The following is a 13,174-nucleotide window of genomic DNA, read 5'->3' on the forward strand; positions in this document are numbered from 1 at the left end:
AACTCTTTCCCAAACCCGCTTGCTAGGCGTGGAGGATGTTATTGACGACACATATGAAATCCAGGAATCCCTCTGGCTCTGCCTTCTTACTTTTCGTGCATTTGCTTTGGCTCTTTTAAAGGCTATGAGGTTTCGCAGAGTAGGATATCTACGAAAAATACCCCATGCTTTTTTCTGTTTTTTCAGTGCTTCATGACAGTCGCGATTCCACCATGGTTTTGAATATTTTAGTAGTTTTCCTGATGTTCTAGGAATCGAAAGCATAGCTGCCTGAATAATAGTATTAGTAACAGCTTCAACAGCGTCATCGATATGCGCATCTTCTACCATTTCATCTGTGAGCTCTGCAATGGAAGAGAAGAGTTCCCAGTCTGCCCTGTCCAGTATGAATCGAGGGGATCTCGACATGGGGTTTGCTCCTCTTCGTGCAAGAGACACAAGAATGGGATAATGATCACTGTTGTAAAGATCTTTACCCACATTAAAAGTGCAAAAAGGCAACAGAGATGGTGAACAGATGGCAAGGTCGAGAGCATGGAATGTTTTTGAAGGCTCATGGAAGTAAGTATCTTGCCCATTATTGAGGAGACAAAGGCTATGATCTTCGATCATCTGCTCAATTTGTCTTCCTCGGCAATTAGTATCCTTACTACCCCAGAGCGGACTATGGCCGTTAAAATCTCCTATTATGATGAAAGGCTCAGGCAGCTGCTCTAAAAGACCATTTAAATCTTGCTGATCAATATGCTCATTTGGAGACAAATACAGAGAAACGACTGTAACAACAAAATCAAAATTTGTTTGAGTAGCGACAACTTGGAGGGATGTCGTCAAAGAAAGCACATTTGAGGGATAATCCAGTGAGGTGAGGAGACCTACACCTCCACTGGCACGCTCACCTGCAAGGTTATCTTTCCTGACGAAGGAAAACCTCCGAAGTTTTGCCTGTTGTTCTGGTTTTAGATTTGTTTCCTGTATTGGGAAGCATACAGGATGATAAGCATTAATTATGGCTTTGATGTCGAGCAAATTTCGGTGGAAACCGCGACAGTTCCATGACATGAGGGTGGCCATTATGTATTGTTTTTGTTTTTCCTGTGCTGTTCTTTTGTTTTTCGTGGAAGTAGATGCCTGGGAACTTCCAGACCCTCTTCCACTTCCATAAAGTCTGAATCCGCAGATTCAGAAATCATCTCATCGAGAGAGCTATTGCTGCGACTTCTATTTTTATTTGATGTTTTTTGTGTGGCAATTTTAGGTTTACTTTGAATGACTGTTTCTTTTTTTTGTATTAAATGAGTTGCATTTTCCGTTTTCTTGGTGGATGTGGTTGGTTGGGTTTTATTTGGTTTAGTCTGCGTGCCTATTGATGTTTGGGTGGCAATGCTACGTGTTGTTTTAACTGCACTGGCATAAGATTTGTTTGATTGGAGCTGTGTGCTTTGAACTAGTTTTCTGGTTTCAGCATACGAGATGTTCCTGGTAACTTTAAGAGTCTGTACTTCTTTTTCGGATTTCCATTTTGGGCAGAGGCGTGAAAATGCTGGGTGCTGACTCTTGCAATTTATACACGAAGGCGCAGCGGTACAATTTTCCGAATCGTGGCCAATCTGTGAGCATCTGGCGCATGTGAGGCTGCCACGACAAGACGTCTTAGAATGGCCGAAACGCTGGCATTGGAAGCATCGCATAGGGTTGGGAATATAAGGTCTTACAGGACAATTTAAATATCCGGCCTTAATATTCTTAGGCAGATCAGGCGTGTTGAAGGTAAGGATCACGTGTTTCGTATCGATCAACTTACCTTCCTTACGCATCTTGATCCGCCTAGCACCGCAGACATTTTGGTCGGATAGCTCGGAAGCAATCTCTTCTTCAGGAACGTACAGAAGGTCGAATTCCGATATTACGCCACGACAATAATTCAGTGTCTTATGTGCTGTTACAGTGACATTCGCTTGCCCAAGTTTAGTAATCTGAAGTAAAGAAGCAGACTGGGTGGCAAAGTTTGTATCAATAAGCAAGTCTCCGGAGCGGAGACGCTTTATGTTTCTCGGCTCACCAATACAAGACTGGATGTATTTATTTATTACGAAAGGAGACATCTTATGCATTTCGCGAGAAGGGTGAGTGAGTGAGTGAGTGATTATGGCGCAAAAACCAGAGATGGTTATGACGCGCCAAACACAAGATGGGATGATTACAATTGATGACATTAAAATTCAATCAATAAAAACAAGTAGATAAATGTACCAAATCCAGAGGATGAAGTCATATAAACACAAGTTAAAAAGCACATATTAAAATTCAAGACACAGTCTTCAAAACAAATTACATTTGGTAATAAAAGCCAATCTCTTTTAAATAATAAAATAAATTACAATTCACCTCTCTTCCGATTAAACGGTCGAGAGGTAAGTCACAGCTATTAAAATATTTCTGGCGAAGACTATTAAAACATGGACACTCAATTAAAATATGACGAACAGATAAACAAACATTACAATTAAAACAAACAGGCTCATTTTCAGCTTTGAGAAGATAGTTATGTGTGACTCGAATGTGACCAATTCTGAGGCGAGTCAAAAGAACGTCCTCCTTACGATTTCCAACAATATCCCAATGCTCAATTCTAGGCTTGACGTTTCTCAACTTGTTGTGATGCTGAACATCCCAAAATTGCTGCCATTTTTTTCGGACCTTTCCCTTGATGACATTGCAGATATCTCTAAAAGGGATAAGGCGACTGGACAGTTCAACAGCAGATTTGGCTGCGATATCTGCAAGCTCATTTCCTTTTATTCCAACATGTCCAGGAACCCACCAGTACAGGACTTCATAACCTCGAATCGTTAAATTTATATGAATTTTGAGAACATCCACTACCACAGGATTCTGCGTGTTGGGAAAAGCTTCCAAGGATTTAAGAGCACTATACGAGTCTGTGTAAACTATGAACTTTTTTGGCAGAGCTTTGAGATCTACAAAAGACCATAATATATAGCAGTCAGTTCAGATGTTAGGACTGAGAAAGCATGGTGCAGACATCTGCCCTCTATGTAATTTTCAAATACAAAAGCCATCCCAACATGATCATTTGTCTTTGATCCATCTGTGTATATCGGATAATAACTGCTATATTTGTGCCTGTGCTCAGCAAAGAGTTGTCTATAAACGATCTCGTTAGTGCTTGCCTTCACGTGATGTTTGAAAACATCAAGAAGCTGAATCCGTGAATTTTCCCAAGGTGGGATTTCAAAGTTCTGTACTGCTTGGGGGCGCATATCAGAGAGGGAAAGTTCCTCAATGATAGGGCGAAGTCTTAAAGGAAAGGTAGGAACGCAGGATGGACGTGTTTCAAATAAAGTGTTACACTCATTATCAAGTAAGCACAGCTTATTGGGATGTTCAGGTTGGGATAAGATATTAAAATATTGTAAAAGGGACAATTGCTCACGCCTCAGATAAAGTGATGGTTCGTTACAGTCAACATATAGGCTCTGCACAGGAGAAGTCCTGAATGCCCCTGAACAAATCCGCAGACCTTGATGGTGAACAGGATCCAGTTTTAACAAAACAGATGACCGAGCGGATCCATACACAACTGAGCCATAGTCCAGTTTAGAGCGGACGAGCGCTCTGTAAATGCGAAGCATGGAGCAACGCTCTGCACCCCAGGAGGTGTTCGCCAACACTTTTAAAATATTTAGTGTTTTTAGACACTTCTTTCTCAGGTTTAAAACATGAGAAAGGAAAGTCAATTTTCGGTCGAAAGTCACTCCTAAAAATTTTACTTCAGGCGCAACTGGAATAATTGTACCATTCAAATATAACTCAGGTTCAGGATGGAGACCTCGCTTCCTACAAAAGTGCACGCACACAGTTTTCTGTTTCGAAAATGTAAATCCCTGTTCGTCTGACCATTCTTGGATCTTATTCAGAGCCATCTGCAGTTGCCTCTCTACATATCTCATGTCTGCTCCTCGACAGCTAATCTGCAGATCATCAACATATAGAGATCCCAAGATGGTGGGAGGAAGTTCTTTTAGTACAGAATTTATTTTTAAACTAAACAGAGTTACACTGAGCACACAGCCTTGAGGCACACCCTCTTCCTGTTTAAAAACATCCGAAAAAACAGAGCCAATTCTTACTTGAAAAGTTCTAGTGTTCAAGAAATTTTGAATGAAAATTGGTAGGTTGCCGCGCAAGCCACTCTCGTGAAGATCCCGGAGTATACCGTATCTCCATGCCTTATCATAAGCTTTTTCAATGTCGAAGAATATCGAGACAAGGTGGCTTCTTCTTACAAATGCTTTTCGAATAGATGTCTCTAAGAGGAGCATGTTATCTACAGTTGTTCTTCCCTTTCGAAAACCACTCTGATAAGGCGATATAATATCATTCTTTTCCAAGAAGTAGACTAGGCGGCTGTTTACCATCTTTTCAAACAGTTTGCAGAGGCAACTCGTAAGGGCAATTGGCCGATAGTTGGAGGGATTCCTTGGATCTTTCCCTGGCTTAGGAATAGGAATGACAATAGCTCTCCTCCATGCACTGGGAAAGGCATGCTCCTTCCACACCCTATTGTAAAGAGTGAGAAGGGCATTCAGTGACTTACAGGACAGATGCTTTAGCATTTCATAATTCACTCCATCAAGACCCGGAGAAGACCTATGTGTCTGCAATAAAGCACTCCTTAATTCAAGCATAGTAAAGGCTCTATTGTAAGGCTGAGATTTGGAAGAGTTGAATGCGATGGGATTTATTTCAGAGTGCTGCTTCATAGAAAGAAATGCAGGTGTATAGTTTCTGCTGGAAGAAACGGAAGCAAATGTCTCACCGATAGTATTCGCAATTTCTTCTATGGAGCTAATCACTCGGCCATCTTTTTCCAAAAAGGAAAGTGAGTGGTCTTTATATATGCCGCATGCTTTTCGAACTCTTTCCCAAACCCGCTTGCTAGGCGTGGAGGATGTTATTGACGACACATATGAAATCCAGGAATCCCTCTGGCTCTGCCTTCTTACTTTTCGTGCATTTGCTTTGGCTCTTTTAAAGGCTATGAGGTTTCGCAGAGTAGGATATCTACGAAAAATACCCCATGCTTTTTTCTGTTTTTTCAGTGCTTCATGACAGTCGCTATTCCACCATGGTTTTGAATATTTTAGTAGTTTTCCTGATGTTCTAGGAATGGAGAGCATAGCTGCCTGAATAATAGTATTAGTAACAGCTTCAACAGCGTCATCGATATGCGCATCTTCTACCATTTCATCTGTGAGCTCTGCAATGGAAGAGAAGAGTTCCCAGTCTGCCCTGTCCAGTATGAATCGAGGGGATCTCGACATGGGGTTTGCTCCTCTTCGTGCAAGAGACACAAGAATGGGATAATGATCACTGTTGTAAAGATCTTTACCCACATTAAAAGTGCAAAAAGGAAACAGAGATGGTGAACAGATGGCAAGGTCGAGAGCATGGAATGTTTTTGAAGGCTCATGGAAGTAAGTATCTTGCCCATTATTGAGGAGACAAAGGCTATGATCTTCGATCATCTGCTCAATTTGTCTTCCTCGGCAATTAGTATTCTTACTACCCCAGAGCGGACTATGGCCGTTAAAATCTCCTATTATGATGAAAGGCTCAGGCAGCTGCTCTAAAAGACCATTTAAATCTTGCCGATCAATATGCTCATTTGGAGGCAAATACAGAGAAACGACTGTAGCAACAAAATCAAAATTTGTTTGAGTAGCGACAACTTGGAGGGATGTCGTCAAAGAAAGCACATTTGAGGGATAATCCAGTGAGGTGAGGAGACCTACACCTCCACTGGCACGCTCACCTGCAATGTTGTCTTTCCTGACGAAAGAAAACCTCCGAAGTTTTGCTTGTTGTTCCGGTTTTAGATTTGTTTCCTGTATTGCGAAGCATAAAGGTTGATGAACATTGATTATAGCTTTGATGTCGAGCAGATTTCGGTGGAAACCACGACAGTTCCATGATACGAGGGTGGCCATTATGAATAGTTTTTGTTCTTTCTGTGCTCTTGTTTGGTTTTTCGTGGAAGTAGATGCTTGGGAACTTCCAGACCCTCTTCTACTTCCATACCGTCTGAATCCGCAGATTCAGAAACCATTCCATCAAGAGAGCTATTGCTGGAACTTCTATTTTTATTTGTTTCTTTTCGTGTGGTAGTTTTGGGTTTGCTTTGAATTACTATTTCTTTATTTTGTACTGTATGGGTTGGGTTTTCTTTCTTCTTGTTGTTTGTAGTCTGTTGAGTTTTGTTTGGTGGCGTCTGCATACTAACTGATGTTTGGGTAGCAACTGAGCGAGATTTTTTAAGAGCATTGGCGTAAGATGTATTTGGTCGTAGTTGTGTGCTTTGGACTAATCTTCTGGCTTCGGCATATGAGATGTTCCTCGTAACCTTTGCAGTCTGCACTTCTTTTTCCAATTTCCATTTTGGACAGAGGCGTGAAAATGCTGGGTGCTCACCCTTGCAATTTATACAAAGAGGCGCAGCGGTACAATTTTCAGAATCGTGGCCAATCTGTGAGCATCGGGCGCATGTGAGGCTGCGACGACAAGACGTCTTAGAATGGCCGAAACGCTGGCATTGGAAGCATCGCATAGGGTTGGGAATATAGGGTCTTACGGGACAATTTAAATATCCGGCCTTAATATTCTTAGGCAGATCAGGCGTGTTGAAGGTAAGGATCACGTGTTTCGTATCGATCAACTTACCTTCCTTACGCATCTTGATCCGCCTAGCACCGCAGACATTTTGGTCGGATAGCTCGGAAGCGATCTCTTCTTCAGGAACATACAGAAGGTCGAATTCCGATATAACGCCACGACAATAATTCAGTGTCTTATGTGCTGTTACATTGACATTCGCTTGCCCAAGTTTAGTTATTTGAAGTAAAGAAGCAGACTGGGTGGCTGAGATTGTATCAATAAGGAAGTCTCCGGAGCGGAGACGCTTTATATTTCTCGGCTCACCAATACAAGACTGGATGTATTTGTTAATCACAAAAGGAGACATCTTATGCATTTCGCCAGAAGGACTAGAGATGACTAGGAAACGGGGACTATTGTTATGATTTTTTTTATTTGCATCTGTCCGTAATTTTTTTGCAGAATTTTCAGAACTAGATTGAGTGACTGGTTTAGTAGTAGACTTTTCAGAACTAGGTTGAATGATTGGTTTATTAGTAGGTGGTTCAGAGCTAGGTTGAGTGACTGGTTTAGTAGTGGACGTTTCAGAACTAGGTTGAGAGACTGGAGTGACTTCGAAGTTTTTGATCAGAAAAATTTGAGAATTAGCCATATTGAAATAAGAAAAGATTCGGGTCCGACGGCCCCGCCCACCACGGAGCCCAACAAGGGAACACAGATTCCTGTGTTAGGGCTAGCCGGACCTATACGCAAACTGAAGCCCCACAGTCGGCTTTCCCGAAAGCAGGTACTCCCGAGAGCTTGACCCCAAGCCACTGACACAAGGACTAGTGACCAGCCGATTGACACCCGTGAGGACGACTAAGGTGCCTCCCGTTTAGCTGAAGCAGAGGCCAAAGCAGTGTGTTGGGGACAGTACCTCGCCCCTCAACTACCAGGACCCTCCTTTCCAGCGACACGGGTCTCCACGCACGGCAAACACGTGGGCAGTTTTCTCGCCACTCGAGAACTAGAGACAAGGTCTGTTCCAGCCTCTCGTGACAAGCCCCAAACTCCGTAGAGAGAAACCACAAGGGAGAAGGGAAGGGAAAAAGATCCAGCCAAGAGGAGAGGAGACGGAAAAGAGGATAGATCACTGGGGCTCCAGGATCGTGACACCCGTCTCACCAAGAAGATGATCCCCTGAAGGGCTAGGGTACCTCGGGATTGCCACACCCGTACTCACAAAAGTGAGCCCCTGAGGGCTCGCCAGAAGGACTAGAGATGACTAGGAAACGGGGACTATTGTGATGATTTTTTTTATTTGCATCTGTCCGTAATTTTTTTGCAGAATTTTCAGAACTAGGTTGAGTGACAGGTTGAGTGACTGGTTTAGTAGTAGACGTTTCAGAGCTAGGTTGAATGATTGGTTTATTAGTAGATGGTTCAGAGCTAGGTTGAGTGACTGGTTTAGCAGTATACGTTTCAGAACTACGTTGAGTGACTGGTTTAGCTGTAGACGTTTCAGAACTAGTTTGAATGACTGGAGTTACCTCGAAATCTTTAATTAAGTAGATATGAGAAGAAGCCATAGTGAAAGAATAAAGATTCGGGTCCGACGGCCCCGCCCACCACGGAGCCCAACAAGGGAACACAGATTCCTGTGTTAGGGCTAGCCGGACCTATACGCAAACTGAAGCCCCACAGTCGGCTTTCCCGAAAGCAGGTACTCCCGAGAGCTTGACCCCAAGCCACTGACACAAGGACTAGTGACCAGCCGATTGACACCCGTGAGGACGACTAAGGTGCCTCCCGTTTAGCTGAAGCAGAGGCCAAAGTAGTGTGTTGGGGACAGTACCTCGCCCCTCAACTACCAGGACCCTCCTTTCGAGCGACACGGGTCTCCACGCACGGCAAACACGTGGGCAGTTTTCTCGCCACTCGAAGACTAGAGACAAGGGCTGTTCCAGTCTCTCGTGACGAGCCCCAAACTCCGTAGAGAGAAACCACGAGGGAGAAGAGAAGGGAAATAGTTCCAGCAAAGAGGAGAGGAGACGGAAAAGAGGATAGATCACTGGGGCTCCAGGATCGTGACACCCGTCTCATCAAGAAGATGATCCCCTGAAGGGCTAGGGTACCTCGGGATTGCCACACCCGTGCTAAGAAAAGTGAGCCCCCTGAGGGAGATAAGCTTCAAAAAGTCCTCCAAGAAAAATTCACGCTTTGCATATGGAAGAAGCGTTGAACGGCTATGGGCGAAAGGCGACACAGCAGGAAAACGCGCAAGTCACCGATACACCATTGGGGGGAGGTTGCTGCAAATCAAGCAGATGGCGTTGTTGCAGTGCCCGCGCAAAGCGGAGACCAGCCTCTCATTTGAGCCCCGGTAGGTATGGAGAGAAGGTGCGTTTTGAATTCGTGGTCAAAGGAGGAAGTGAGAGCGGTTATCCGCTATGAATGGGCACGTGGAGTATCAGGAACAGAAATTCATAACCGCCTCGTGGAAGTCTATGGGCCAGGTGTGATGTCGAAGCAAATGGTGCGGAGATGGTGTCGCACATTCAGTGATGGACGTCAGCAAGTGGAGGACATACCGAGAGCTGCACGGACGCGCACGGCCACTACAGATGCAAATGTCAGGAAGGTGGATGACATGATTAGAGCGAACCGGCGTATCACCATCGATGAAGTAGTGGAAGAACTTGGAATCTCACATGAGCGAGCTCAAAACGTCATCCACGACATTCTTCGATACTTAAGTGTCAGAACGATGGGTGCCCCGACAATTGACAATTGACCTCGACACACAAGGAACAACGCATGGGGGTCAGCCTGGAACATCTCGTGCGTTACCATGAAGATGGCAATGACTTTCTGTTTCGGATTGTGACGGGGGATGAAACGTGGGTCCACCATTTCACGCCAGAATCGAAGGCCGCATCTAGTGGAAACATCCGTCATCACCTGTCCGAAAGAAGTTCAAGACAACTCCCTCTGCAGGTAAAGTGCTCCTCACAGTTTTCTGGGATGCCCAAGGAGTTTTGTTGCTGGACATTTTGGAGGTTGGAACCATCAATGCTACGCGCTATTGTGACACCCTGTCGAAATTGAAAGAGGCGATTCGGAAAAAGCGGCCTGGCCTTCTCACATCTGGCGTTCTGCTGTTGGATGACAATGCCAGACCACATTCGGCGACGGCAACGCAAAACCATATTGCAACTCTTGGTAGGGAGCGCCTACACCATCCGCCTTACAGTCTTGATCTCGCACCAAGCGACTTCCATCTGTTTCCGGCTTTGAAGAAAAATCTCGGGAAAAGGGCGCTTTGGAGGCAATACTGAAGTGAAACAAGCCGTTCAACGCGTGAGAAAAATGCACAACTATCGTGAGAAAAACGCACATGCTGGTACTCAAATTTTAATAAATATTCTACGAGAGAGATTTTGGATTCTGAATGCTCGTAAAACTGTGAGATCTATCATCAATCAATGTACCGGGTGTAGAAGATTTTCTGCAAGGAACCTAGAAACTTGTACTGGGGCTCCTCCAGAAGATAAATTACGAGAAGCAGCTGTATTTGAAATCTGTGAAGTTAATCTTGCGGGACCAGTAATCCTGAAAGGCAACAAGAAATCTTGGATTTGTTTATTCACCTGCGCCATTTATAGGGCAGTCCACTTAGAGTTGGTTGAATCGATGTCTACTGAGAGTTTTCTACTAGCTCTTAGAAGATTTATAGCTCGTAGAGGACGGAGAAGAATCATATACTGTGACAACGGAACCTCAGATTCAAAAGACTAGAGCAGGTCGTACAATCAAAGTACCTAAGAGACTGGACTTATGAACTACTTATAATTTTCTTTTTATAACTTATAAACTATTCACAATTTTCTTTTGTAAGTTAAATTTTGAGATAAAAATATTAACTTAGGTGGGAGGATGTGAAGTTGAACCTCTACCTGATTATTATCTTTATTTTGATTTAATTTAGTAAATCGCGATTGGCAACAGTTGAGTTTTTACATCTACGTTTTCGAGTTTGTTCTATTGTTTACTTTCGTTTTAAGTAATGAGAATAATGACTTTTTGAGATTTTTTCATGAGTATTTAAAAAATGATGAATAATATTTTATGCCATTTATGTTCTGAGTATTGCTTTGAGGTGTCAAAGCTAAAACTAACACTTAATTAGACTTGTAAATAGAATCGTAATATTAAACTGTTTGTGTTGTGATGAGATGTCTTTCGTTGAATAATTGATTGTATACTCATTTTCCATCATAATTCTTCTGATATCGAAGGTAAAACTTGATATCATTCATAATTTCTTCTATAGAGCTAATCACACGGCCATCTTTTTCCAAAAAGGAAAGTGAGTGGTCTTTATATATCCCACATGCTTTTCTGACTTTCTCCCAAACCCGCCTACTAGGCGTAGAGGATGTTATTGATGACACATACGAAATCCAGGAATCCCTCTGGCTCTGCCTCCTTACTTTTCTTGCATTTGCTTTGGCTCTTTTAAATGCCATCAGGTTTCGCAGAGTTGGGTATTTACGAAAAATTCCCCATGCTTTTTTCTGTTTTTTCAGTGCTTCATGACAGTCGAGATTCCACCACGAGTTCGAATATTTCATTATTTTTCCTGATGTTCTAGGAATGGAGAGCATAGCTGCCTGAGTAATAGCAGTTGTAACTGCTTCCTCTGCATCATCGATAAGCACATCTACCATGTTTCGTGCGAGCTCTGCAGAGGAAGAAAAGAGTTCCCAGTCTGCTGTATCCAGTATGAACCGAGGGAGTCTCGACATGGGGTTCGCTCCTCTTCGTGCGAGAGACAAGACAATAGGATAATGATCGCTGTTGTACACATCACTTCCGACACTAAAGGTGCAAAATGGCAACAGATATGGTGAACAGATGGCAAGGTCGAGAGCGTGAAATGTCCGTGAAGGTTCATGAAAGTAAGTATCCTGCCCATTATTCAGGAGATAAAGGCAATTTGTATCTTTACTACCCCAGAGCGAGCTATGGCCGTTAAAATCTCCTATTATGATGAAAGGCTCAGGCAGCTGCTCTAAAAGATCATTTAAATCTTCCTGATCAATGTGCTCATGTGGAGGCAAATACAGAGAATCGACTGTAACAATATCAAGATTTGTTTGAGTAGCGACAACTTGGAGGGGTGTCGTCAAAGGAAAGGAACTTGAGGGATAATCCAATGAGGTGAGAAGACATACACCTCCGCTGGCACGCTCACCTGCAAGGTTATCCTTCCTGACGAGAGAAAACCTCTGAAGTTTTGCATGTTGATCTGGTTTCAGATTTGTCTCTTGTATTGCCAAGCACGCAGGGTGATAAGCATTAATTATAGCTTTGATGTCAAGCAAATTTCGGTGGAAACAGCGACAGTTCCATGAGACGAGGGTGGCCATTATGACTGGTGTTTGTTCTTTCTGTGTTCTTTTTTAGTTTTGCGCGGAAGTAGATGCTCGGGAACTTCCATTCCCTCCTCCACTTCCATACCGTCTGAATCTACAGATTCAGAATTCATGTCATCTACAGATCGGCTTCTATTTTTGGATACTATTTTTGGAGGCACAGTTTTTGGTTTGCTCAAGATTGTTATTTCTTTATTTTGTATGACATGGGTTGGATTTTCCTTTTCCTTGCTTGCAGGCTGCTGGGTTTTATTTGGTGGAGTCTGTGTACTTATGGAAGTTTGAGTGGCTCTAGTGCGTGTTGATTTAACGGCGCCGGCATATAATTTGTTTGATTGAGGCTGTGTGCTTTGAACTTGTCTTCTGGCTTCGGCATAAGAAATGTTTCTAGAAACTTTTGTGGTCTGAACTTCCTTTTCTAATTTCCATTTTGGACAGGAACGGGAAAATGCTGGATGGTTGCCTTTGCAATTAATACACAGTGCTGCAGCGGTGCAATTATCGGTATCGTGGCCAACCGACAAGCATCGAGCGCACGTCAGGGTCCCACGACAGGACATCTTGGAATGGCCAAAACGCTGGCACTGGAAGCATCGCATGGGGTTTGGAATATAAGGTCTTACGGGGCAATTTAAATAAATATCCAGCTTTAATACTCTTCGGCATATCAGGCGAATTGAAGGTCAGGATCACGTGTTTGGTGTCAATCAACTGACCTTCCTTACGCATCTTGATCCGCTTGGCAGCACTAACCTTTTGATCAGCTAACTCGGAGACGAACTCTTCTTCTAAAACACACAGAAGGTCGATTTCCGAGTTCACGCCTCTACAGAAATTAAGTATTTTGTGCGCTGACGCAGTTATAGATACCTGTCCAAGTTTGCTTTGTCGTAAAAGTGAAGCAGACTGGAAAAGGTATCAATAAGCAGGTCGCCCGAACGGAGCCGCTTTATGTTCCTTGGCACACCTATGCAGGAATGAATGTATTTGTTTATCAGGAAAGGAGACATCTTTTTAAATTCTTCAGAGGCACTGGTGACAACAATAAAGCGAGGACATTCAGTAGTTTCTTTGGC

The sequence above is a fragment of the Stegodyphus dumicola genome, chromosome 8 (assembly GCF_044657685.1).
Source record: "Stegodyphus dumicola isolate Sdum_Otavi_A_Nest chromosome 8, ASM4465768v1".
In the NCBI taxonomy this organism is placed as follows: Eukaryota; Metazoa; Arthropoda; class Arachnida; order Araneae; family Eresidae; genus Stegodyphus; species Stegodyphus dumicola.